The following is an 11,607-nucleotide window of genomic DNA, read 5'->3' on the forward strand; positions in this document are numbered from 1 at the left end:
ACTCAACAGGTGCACATACATGACCATTACATAGCTAAATAAAATCTTATGTCCCTAGTTTGGGAGATAAATTAGGCTGAAGTCAGGGCAAAATTATTTGGGTTCTACAAACATTTAAATGCCACCCTGCCATACTTTGCTCTGAGGGTGCAGCCACCTCCACTGAAAATCCACAGGGCTTGGTTTCTACTTTTTTCAAGACCTGAGCCAAGCTCATTCTCTTCTTGCAAATCACAGCCAGAGATCTATAACCTCATTTTACCCAAAAGTCTCAGGAAAAGGGCAATGTCACAAGCTGCCCCAGAGACAGCTCCCATCTCTGTGCAGAGGTGGGAAGGCAAACACTCATCTTTGCTGTCTTGCAGGAACATCCACATCACAGTCCACACTGTTAGGGGCATCTCCATGCCTGCACTGTAAAAAAAAAAAAGCTCTGTGCTACTGTGGTGACATAAATTGAGCCACACAGGCTTGCTCATACCCCAGTATTGCTAGTGAACTAGAGGATAATTCCTACTCCCCAAATGGAGTTACAGAAAACATTACTCTATAAAATAAAAGCTAGCACTGACAGAAAGCACATATCATTACAAAACCATTGTTTCAGTAACAATTATTTGCCTGAACACATTTGTGATCTGAGCTGCCTGTTAGAATCTTGGCATACATTACAAAATGAAGGTAAACAACACATTTTGACTTGGGAAAAATAATCAGCAGATTGTCAGACCACAAATAGATCAGCTTTGTTTACATCAATCTGAGAAAAATGTTAACAGTTACCGATGGCTTCTTGATACTGGTGACTAACAACCCACATGGTTCATACCCTATGTGCTTTATTAGTGAATGACAGACAAACATCAAATGCATCAGGCCCTGTACTGCATAATATCCTGTTATTCTCTTCAGAAGAAGAAGAATGGAAAATACTGAATGAAACTAAGTAAAAACTTGAAAACTCTGCCTTTTGTACGACACCGTGAAGTCTGAAAGACACATTAAAAAGGACAAGCACACGTACCTGAATGTTATGCAAAACCCATGCAAGCTCATTTCAGGACCACTATCTCTCTTCATCCATGGCATGTAAGTGGAAGCAGAGAAAATGAGAACTTGCTAACACCTGGTGAGACCTGTAGGAGTCATAAACTGGCCAGCATTAGCTAGATTACAGCATAGCTGTAATCAAGAATCACAGAATCACACAGAATTTTCTAGGTTGGAAGAGACCTCAAGGTCATCGAGTCCAACCTCTGACCTAACGCTAACAGTCCCCATTAAACCATTTCCCTAAGCTCTACATCTAAACGTCTTCTGAAGACTTCCAGGGATGGTGACTCCACCACTTCCCTGGGCAGCCTGTTCCAGTGCCTCACAACCCTTTCAGTGAAGAAGTTCTTCCTAACATCTAACCTAAAACTCCCCTGGCTCAACTTAAGCCCATTCCCCCTCGTCCTGTCACCAGGCACGTGGGAGAACAGGCCAACCCCCACCTCGCTACAGCCTCCCTTGAGGTACCTATAGAGAGCGATAAGGTCGCCCCTGAGCCTCCTCTTCTCCAGGCTGAACAAGCCCAGCTCCCTCAGCCGCTCCTCGTAGGACTTGTTCTCCAGGCCCCTCACCAGCTTCGTCGCCCTTCTCTGCACCCGCTCAAGCACCTCGATGTCCTTCTTGTAGCGAGGGGCCCAAAACTGAACACAGTACTCGAGGTGCGGCCTCACAATACCCCAACAGAAAAAAAAAACATGAACCTGCAGCGTGACATAAGAGAGTAACTGATGTTGAAAGTTTAGATAATTAAAAATGCTGAATGATGCAGAAAGCATTGATTCAAAGTTCTTTTATGTAGTGGAAAGACACAGGACATAAAGCAAGAAAATTGAATGAGTCCCTTCCAGACGTTCTTTTGGTTTAGAGAGCACAGATCACACGCTCCAAGAAGAAACAATGACATTTAATAAATATGAAACCACAGGAAATGGAACTGCCATAGACATTTCAGAGAAAACATATTTAACTCTCTAGAACATATGTTTAATATTCATAAAATATTTTCAGCTACTAGAGTTCACTCAGTAAATCATAGTGATTTCCAGAAATATCACACACACTGCAGTGGCAAGATTTTATTTAATCCAAAAATCTACTAGATTAGCTGTATTTTTAAATCAAGACAGGAAATTATATGCTAGCATTAGAATCAGACAGCCTTATCCCATCAGACCTAGAGTTTAAAACAAAAATTAGCCAACTCTCTGGTTTCTATTTCCAAGACAAATTACAATATTAAACTGTCTAAAGCTATTTCTTCCATCTTCTAGATAAACCAGGCAATCTACACCCAATTCTTTATTGAAAGCAATTTGCCTCTACTTACATCTTTGCCGATTAAGGTGCAGCTGCCTTGATTTATGCCAGCATGTTAACAGAATCAGGCTGCTACACTATAATGTGTTGATTTTCTGTGTGCAAAATACTATTGCATAGCTTTATAGACTATATACATGTGTGTATGTGTACACACATATACAGACACAGAGACATATATACAAACACATATATATGCCTTCTGAGTATCTTCGTGCAGTAAAGAATTGTGAAATCTCATCTTGCCCATACTGGTGAAGTTTGTGCCAAGCATACTGCGTGTGCTTGTCATTTTATAAAACGACTAGCCAATTATTGTCAGCCAGATACAGATTGATACTAAAGGTCATTTTTATTTATGTCAGACACGGGATGTTTCAGAAGCTTTTATGGAGTAACTACATCTGTGCTCTCTGTGGGTTGGATGCACTCCATACATGCTGCTGGAGGACAGAAAAAGAAGGAGATCGTACAGGAGGAAAGAACTATCCTGGTCTTCACTAGAAGCCAACCACATGAGATGCTCACCTAAACAAGCCTTTCCACAGCAACCCAACCAATTGGGCCTTTGCAGCTCACAGACATACCTCATGGAGGGCCAGAGGTTGTTTTTTATTATCAGTTTTAATCTAATAGAAAGGTTTCATGGCATTTATTTCCTCTAAATCAAAATTAACTCTACTTGCAAAGCTTCCTCCCCCTCAGAGGGAAATAAGATGTAGGCTCAGAAGCCCAAATCCGCAATGATATTTAAGTGCCTGAGGAACTGTGCCAGAGTGTCTGGCAGTGGAAATTAAACAGACTCAATTTTAAAAGAATATAGTGAATGGAGAGACAGACTGAAAGCTCTGGGGAATGAAGCACTCCTTTTATCTACTATGGGGGCAGCTGTTAAGTGTCAAAGTGAACTTCTCTACTCTTGCTCGTCTGTGTGCTTAAACCCACCATTACTGACATCTCCACCTCTGCTTGGAATTGGCCTTCGCTACAGCTGGCACCATGTTAGTCATGAATGGTATTTTCATGACATCAACATCAGTCCAGTGGGAGCAGGACAGAGATAAATACACATTGTATGATCACGTGAATGGTCATCTTAAAGTTCCTTTCCCTGCAGAACAACAACAACAAAAAAAACTTTTTGTAAAAGGTAATAATATTCTTCTTGCTTAATTTAAGACACACAGAAACAGTTGGATATATTTGAAAAAGCTGTTTTACAGATTAACTTATGCAGCTTGTGCATTCTGTCATTAAATTGTTATTTTCCGTATCTAGTTCATGACATTTAGCATTGAAACTATTTTATTCATTTCCTCATGTCTCTGTGTTGGGACAAATGCCATTCTCAGTTGTTTTTGTATCAATATGTAGCTAATGGAATTACCCTCATCTCACGGCACTACAACTGGGCTCTCTTTCCAGGTAGGTATTACAGCCACAGCATGACACAAGGTGGAACTGCATCAGCACACGAAGGCTGCTTAACAACAGGTACACACCACTGCTTCTAGTCTTCCGCAGGTTATAATTTCACTCTAATAGTGCACCTTATTCAAGATAATAGAACAATTCTTTTGGAGGCTTTGTAACTCTTGTTACAGCTGAATTTCGCTTTCCAGAAATGCTATAAGACCAGAAATTGGCAGCTGCGTCCTGTTGAAAAGAAGCACCCTCTAGATGACTGAAATGTTAACATCTAGATCTACACAGAAGAGAGCACTGTAGATCAGTGAGAAAAAAAAAGGAAGGAAGAAGGCATTCAATTGCCAACAGTGCTTCCCATGCTTGTGTTTTTAAAAGCTCAATATATAGAAGTCTTTAGATGGATGGATGAATGAATGGATAGAAAAATTTTACCTGAAAATATTTTAGGGCACTAGCAACTGAAAGAGATTTCTTCAATTCCTTGTATTGTTTCTCCAAATGAATGCATGCTGTTAGAATGTGACCTTCATTTTATCTGACTTGAAGAAGTAAGGTTAGGAAAAGTATGCTAGAACAGACAAATACTTGTTTTTGCACACATGTTTTAAAGGCATGCAAAAAACCTTTCACTTTGGTGTCTGATGTGTTTAGGGAAATCATAGACATAGTTTGTGTTATCTGCCATAAGGTCTTCACTGAGGAGGTTCATGCTGTGAGGATTTCCATGGCAACTACTTACATTGACATAAGTGTTCATTTTTGAAATTGAGAGTCCAGGGACATGATTAGCTACAGCAATTATACCATGTAAACCACCCAAACAGTAATCTTTTGTTCAGGGCCAAGTAAACCAACTTCAGAATCACCCACTAAACTAGAAAAAAAAAAAAAAAGCCTAAAAATTCCCTTTTTTTTTTTCCCCCCCAATAAAAAATTATGTGTTTACATACACACATACAGATGAACTAATAAGTTCTTAAAATTATAAACTTCATCAGGTGGCCTAACGAAAGTCTACATGAAGAAGACTATAATGAGGTCAACCCAAAGAGACACAAAAATGAATTTTTGAGAATATTTCCAATTCTACTGAAATCAAGATGACAAGTTCTTTCTGGTTCTTAATGAAAGTATTTAGACAATAAGTACTCACCGATGTCTTGAATTGAAGCTGCTATAACATATTGAAGTTCTAGAATAATATAGCGGTAAAAATAGGGGGGTTTAAATTAACAAGCTTTGCTCTAGAAGGAAGAAGCAAAGACCAACAACCCAACACCTGCCCCAGAAAACCCAAAATGGAAGCAGCCAGATCCTTTATACCTGTTTCCCTCTCCTTCAGATGCAGTTCAGAGTTTACCAGGCATGAGCTAGGGTCAGGAGGTAAATACAATCTGATAATCTCAGCCTGCATGCTCTTTGGAGATCACAACTACTCAGCACAGACTTAATTCAAGGTTAATTTGTAATAGGATGGGGCTGATATGCAACAAGCCCTAAAATCTCTTGGCCCCATCTAACACTTCCCTGCCCTAGTCTTCCAAGTGATTGTTTAATCCAGCTGAATGTATTAATCTCTCAGAGCTGACAGATGATACCTTTACTCATCAGCTAAAGTAATACTTATAGCTTTCCTTCTCCAACACAGTACAGCTGATATAGATCATTAAAGTTAGCTTGAAAAATACAGTTTAATTTTATGCAGTCATTTAAAAGACCAAATTTTATATCAATGAAAGTAAAGCTTAATGGAAAACCTAGTTTTTATATTCTCTTTAATTCTCACATCTATTTCAGACATCCATTGAAACCCCATAACATCAATTTATTCAAGAAAGCATTGTAGTCTCTTGTTGGAAGTTTTCTCCATGAAGTTAATGTTAATGGCCTGAACAGATGTCCTTTTTTTCTTGTAAGGGTTATAATTCAGAGCTATGCTCACAGAGACTGTGTCTTACTCTATAAGTAAAAATTCCTGGAAATAACTGTTCTCTGTGATGCACCATCTCATCTCCTTACCCTCTGAATGGTCAAACAGTGGCAAAACTGTATAATTCATTTCAAAAGGACATTTAAGGACTCATTCATGAGAGACATAACAGTGGTGGAGAAACAGATATCAAGGAATTATTGTGAGCAGCCACATCAAGCTGGAGGAAGCCACATACAGTCAGGCTGCACACGAACAGGCTGAACAATTCTGAAAAACTATTTTCTTCTTTTGGGAAGAAGATAGCAAGGTTTAAAGGGGCTCATCCCAGGATGGCACTGATAGACAGCAGAGCCTTTGCCATAAGCACCCTTCAGATGGGACAAAGGAAAGGAAAGGAGAAGCTGAACTAGAGAAGTAGTAAGGCAGAATTTGCTAATACAACATTCCCATACCTGCTCATCAGATAGTGTCCTCAAAGCAGGGACTGGGCACTGAAACAAATCCATTGCCAAAGCTGACTGGGGTGTGGATATTCATCCTTGCTGCCTCCTGCAGATAATGCACTACATCTCAAGCTGGGTACTGGAACATGGCATATCCTCCTTGTCTTTATTTGTTCATTAAATGCTTTTCTTCACCAATGATGAAAATAGTGAACTCCTGAACATACTGTGTGTAGGTTTTTTACTGCATTCACTACTACATTCAGCTATAAAGTATGTAGATAACACACAGTGTGGTCCCCCATGGCTTGGATAGATATTGCTATTACTGGATGTTCAGAGGAGTTTTCCTTTAGGATTCCCTCTGCTGTGGCAGAAAGCTAACCCTCTGTCTGCATAGGCTTGTGCTATTGCTGGAGACCAGGAAAGAGAAGAAAAGCTGCACAGAAGGCAAATCCTCCTATATTTAAGTGATAAATAAAGCAAATACTCTATGATATAAGGCTCCCATGCTCAGCAAGGCACTGCACAAACTTAGATTGAGACAATCTGTTTCCCCGAGGCTTATAGGCTAAATAGCAAGTGAGAAAAATGGAGCTACACGACAAGCAGAGAAAGGCATCTGACAAAAGCCTCATTAGCGTGCCATTTCCTTCACCCACAGCATATGTTTGTTTCTTCTCAGAGCTGGCATTTCTGTAGGTCTGCATGCTCAATACTTATCCCAAGTATCCAGCAGTGAGAAACAAAGACTGCATAGCCCTCTGAGTTATCGTGTTAAGCCTTTGCTTGTCTAATCATGCTATGTTGTGAAAATTCAAGTGCCTGACTGAGAAAAAAACATCTAGGGTACAGCAGAGATGACTAAGAAAAGGACTCCTGCCACTTTAATTGCTTTGTATCAAGATATTACCTCTTGATGTGTAAACATCAAATTAGCAATATTCTCAGGGTGAACAGTAACACAGCAATCAAATAATTCCTTCCAGCTATACAGCGACAGATAGATGCTCTCCTGTCCTACTGTCTTTTCCTCAGTATTTGGCACACTGAGTATACTTCAAAATAGTATCCCTGTGCTGCAGATCCTATTAAATTCCAATTATTCTATCTCTCTGTACTAACTTTATAACTTTGAATCTTATCAGCACTTGTGCTGCCATTTTAGAGAGAGAAGTGTATGCCACAGCTGGCTGCAGTAGCAGGGGTCAGTGAGCCAGGACGTTGCTTAAGGACATTGCTCAGGGCTCTCTCATACATTCCACTTGAATTTGCTGTAAGGAATCTGAAATGCAGCATTATCCAAACCAGTATCAGAGGACTGCTTAAAAATAATCCTAATATTTCCTAGACTTAAAAAATAACTTTTATCCAAGGCAACTTTTTTACCCATATTTCTACTTTAGTCAGATCAGTTTCTACAATATTACTGTACTGTCACTACCTCATAGCTTAATAACCTTCATAATTTGAGTACATACTTTATCATCAGCTTAGACATTGTCTAGGAGATCTTAATTCCATTGCAAAAAAGAAACATTTTGGACACTGTGAGCACAGTACAAGTGCACTCAGTAAATTGTCTTAGACTATCCCATTATTCAGGATGTATCTCCATTGCTGAACAGGCTAGTGCAGGGAGCGGGGCTGGGAGCTGTTCCCAGTCATCCTGCAGCCCTGTTCTGGGGTCTCCTGTCTGGCTTTCTTCAAAACTAGGGAATATTTTGAGGAAAAGGCATTCTTAAGGACCACTCCCTGCAGCATAAATATATTATATATAAATATTACAGTATAAAATATATACATATTACAACATTTATTATCTTTATCGATGATCTGGATGAGGGGATCGAGCGCACCCTTAGTAAGTTTGCAGATGACACCAAGTTAGGTGCATGTGTCGATCTGCTCGAGGGCAGGAAGGCTCTGCAGGAGGATCTGGACAGGCTGCACCGATGGGCTGAGGTCAACTGCATGAAGTTCAACAAGGCCAAGTGCCGGGTCCTGCACCTGGGGCGCAATAACCCCAAGCAGAGCTACAGGCTGGGAGATGAGCGGTTGGAAATCTGCCTGGCAGAGAAGGACCTGGGAGTATTGGTGCATAGTCAGCTGAATATGAGCCAGCAGTGTGCTCAGGTGGCCAAGAAGGCCAACGGCATCCTGGCTTGTATCAGGAACAGTGTGACCAGCAGGACTAGGGAGGTGATTGCCCCCCTGTACTCGGCTCTGGTGAGGCCGCACCTCGAGTAGTGTGTTCAGTGTTGGGCCCCTCGCTACAAGAAGGACATGGAGGTGCTCGAATGAGTCCAGAGAAGGGCAACAAAGCTGGTGAGGGGTCTGGAGAACAAGTCTTATGAGGAACGGCTGAGGGAGTTGGGTTTCTTCAGCCTGCAGAAAAGGAGGCTCAGGGGCGACCTTATCACTCTTTATAAGTACATTAAGGGAGGCTGTATTGAGGTGGGGGTTGGTCTATTCTCCCACGTGCCTGGTGACAGGACAAGGGGGAACGGGCTAAAGTTGTGCCAGGGGTGTTTTAGGATGGATGTTAGGAAGAACTTCTTTACTGAGAGGGTTGTGAGGCATTGGAATGGGCTGCCCAGGGAAGTGGTGGAGTCATCATCCCTGGAGGTCTTTAAAAGACGTTTAGATGGTGAACTTAGTGATACGGTTTAGTGGAGGACTTGTTAGTGTTAGCTCAGAGGTTGGACTCAATGATCTTGAGGTCTCTTCCAACCTAGACAATTCTGTGTGGTTCTATGAACATATTTATCAACATCCTCTCAGTAAACATGCTATATTTTGGGAACTTCTCATTTAGACAATCTTGTTTCCAAATCAGAAGCTTGTGTGATCCACAGCTTACCTTCCATAGCTTACCTTCCCACTTCCTCCAGTACCACAAATTTATGCATTTATCCTTTTTCTATGAGGTAAAAGTTTACCCAACTATGCCAATACACATAATTATGTTTGAATGAACATTTACAATGAAAACATTGTTTCAGTGAAGGCCAGAGATGTGTTCCCTGGTCTCTGAGTTCAATCAACAAAAATTCAATGGATGTCAACAGAGTCAGTTGGGATTTTCATCTGTATAAATAGGAGCAGGATCTGACAGCCATACAAATTACATCTGTTTCATTGCAGCCATCTGTAATTCAATCTCCAAAATATTAATCAAATTTGTGTGACATTATTTTTCCTCCATCATCATCTCATGCTACTGATTGCTCCTTGGTCTATTACCCTTATACACTAATAGATTTTTATTCCCCTAATATTTATGCCTTTAAGGAAGATTGAGTTAGATTTACTGGACTGTGATCAATACCACATTACCTTCTCTTTAATCATTCTGTATATATCATCTGTTTACTATATGTCTCTCCACAGTTTGGTCTTTGCACTGTTAATCCAACACAATATTTAGGTTTAGCCGAACATTTGTGTATTATACTAACCCACTCAAAAACTAGTAGACCTAGCATTCCATGACCTTGTTTTTCAAGCCAATTTCTTACTTTTTTTTTTTTAAATAAAAGTTATGATATCATAGAATGACAGAATAGTTTGGGTTGGAAGGGATGTTAAAAAACATCTAATCCAACCCCCCTGCCATGGGCAAGGATACCTCCCACCAGATCAGGTTGCTCAGAGCCTCATCCAACCTTGCCTTGAGCACCTACAGGGATGGGGCATCCACAGCTTCACTGCCCTGTTCTGATGCGTCACCACCCTCATGGTAAAGAATTTCTTCCTTAAATCTGATCTAAATCTACACACTACAGTCCCTGATGAAGAGTTCCTCCCCAGCTTTTCTGTAAGACCCCTTTAGGCAGTTTAAGTTTTCTTTATGCAAGTCACTTCCACTGGAATTCAGAAAAACACTACCTGTTCTGAGAACTGGAAGAGCTGGCTATACTATGAAGTGTTTTTGAAAACCTGTTGATAACTAAATTAAGATTTTCTATGGCAAAGCACTGCACAGTTGCACTATATTCATATTTTACCTATCTTCTTCAGGGATGATTGGCTATTCCACTTTTTTTTTTTTTTTTTCCTGAGCATTTGTTCAGCTGCACTTCATATTCTTTTTCTTAGAATTAATAAGCCATATGAACATAACTTCAAAATATGCAGCGAGAGCTTTTCCCTCTCACATCACACTGTAACAAAACACTGCTATAGTCCAATCTTGGCAACAGAATCCACTTAATAAATATGGGATTGTTTCACCACAGTTTAAATCTGTGGCTCCTGGATATTACGCAGTTATGAAAAACCTCCTTTCAGCTTCCTGGAAGTATCTTGTTTGCAATTCCTATTATTTCTCATTGCTTCTATTAAACATCCTTAAGACCAGTTAAAGACAATGATCCAGGTGTTTTATATTATTAATGAACACATCTGACTACACCATAGTTCAACCAGGAATAGTCCTCCTTGTTTGGTCTTTGGGTATTAATGATATTATGAATGGTTTATAGAGGCTACCAGGCTTTCTTAAATTTTTTTCTATATATTATTAGTCTTCTTGACACCCAGCATAGAACAGTGTAACAAATCCGTATTTCTTCTACAAAACTGCACAGAATGTATAAGTTAATAATGTTTAAGTCTACAGTTGTTTGAATAGGTTAGCAACCACTGGTTTGGTGAAGCCAACCTAATGCCCTTCTAGAGACAAAGGAAATAAAAATAAAATTAAAAATAAAATAATAAAATAAAATAAAATAATAAAAATAAAATAAAATAAAATAATAAAAATAATAAAATAAAATAAAATAAAATAAAATAAAATAAAATAAAATAAAATAAAATAAAATAAAATAAAATAAAATAAAATAAAATAAAATAAAATAGTAAGTGTATTTTGACCACAGTAAGGCCCCAAACACTGATTCTCATAATTGAAAAGAAAATCAAAAAACTACAAGCTAGATGAAAATACTCTCAGTTGAAATTAAAGCAATAGTTAAAGTTAGTTGAATAAAATATTACAGAGAATTAAATACTACAGAGAATTGTTAGTCATTGACTGGCCAAATGGTCCCGCGTTCAATGCTGCATAGTCACAATAACCTAGATGATGTATTAAACAACATATGGTTTTAAAATGATCCCAAATGGGTATAAACTACAGTAAACTAAAGACCAGGATTAGAATTCAAAACTTTCTTCATAAATCTGTTCTAAAACAACACAGTGAAATTCAGTGGGGGCAACTATAATGTGATGCACATAAACATAAACAAATCAAGTGCATAGAAACAAAGTCAACTCATTATATGAAAGCTTTTCAGGAAATTATTTGGAGGTCTTTGTGGATTGCAAGATGAAAACAAACCATGACTATTAGAAAAGATAGTACACACTGTAAGGAGATGTACAAGCAACTCCCAAAGGAATTCCTTCCAGTCTCTGGGAAACTGT

This window comes from Aythya marila (assembly GCF_965140915.1).
Source record: "Aythya marila genome assembly, chromosome: 3".
Taxonomy (NCBI): domain Eukaryota; kingdom Metazoa; phylum Chordata; class Aves; order Anseriformes; family Anatidae; genus Aythya; species Aythya marila.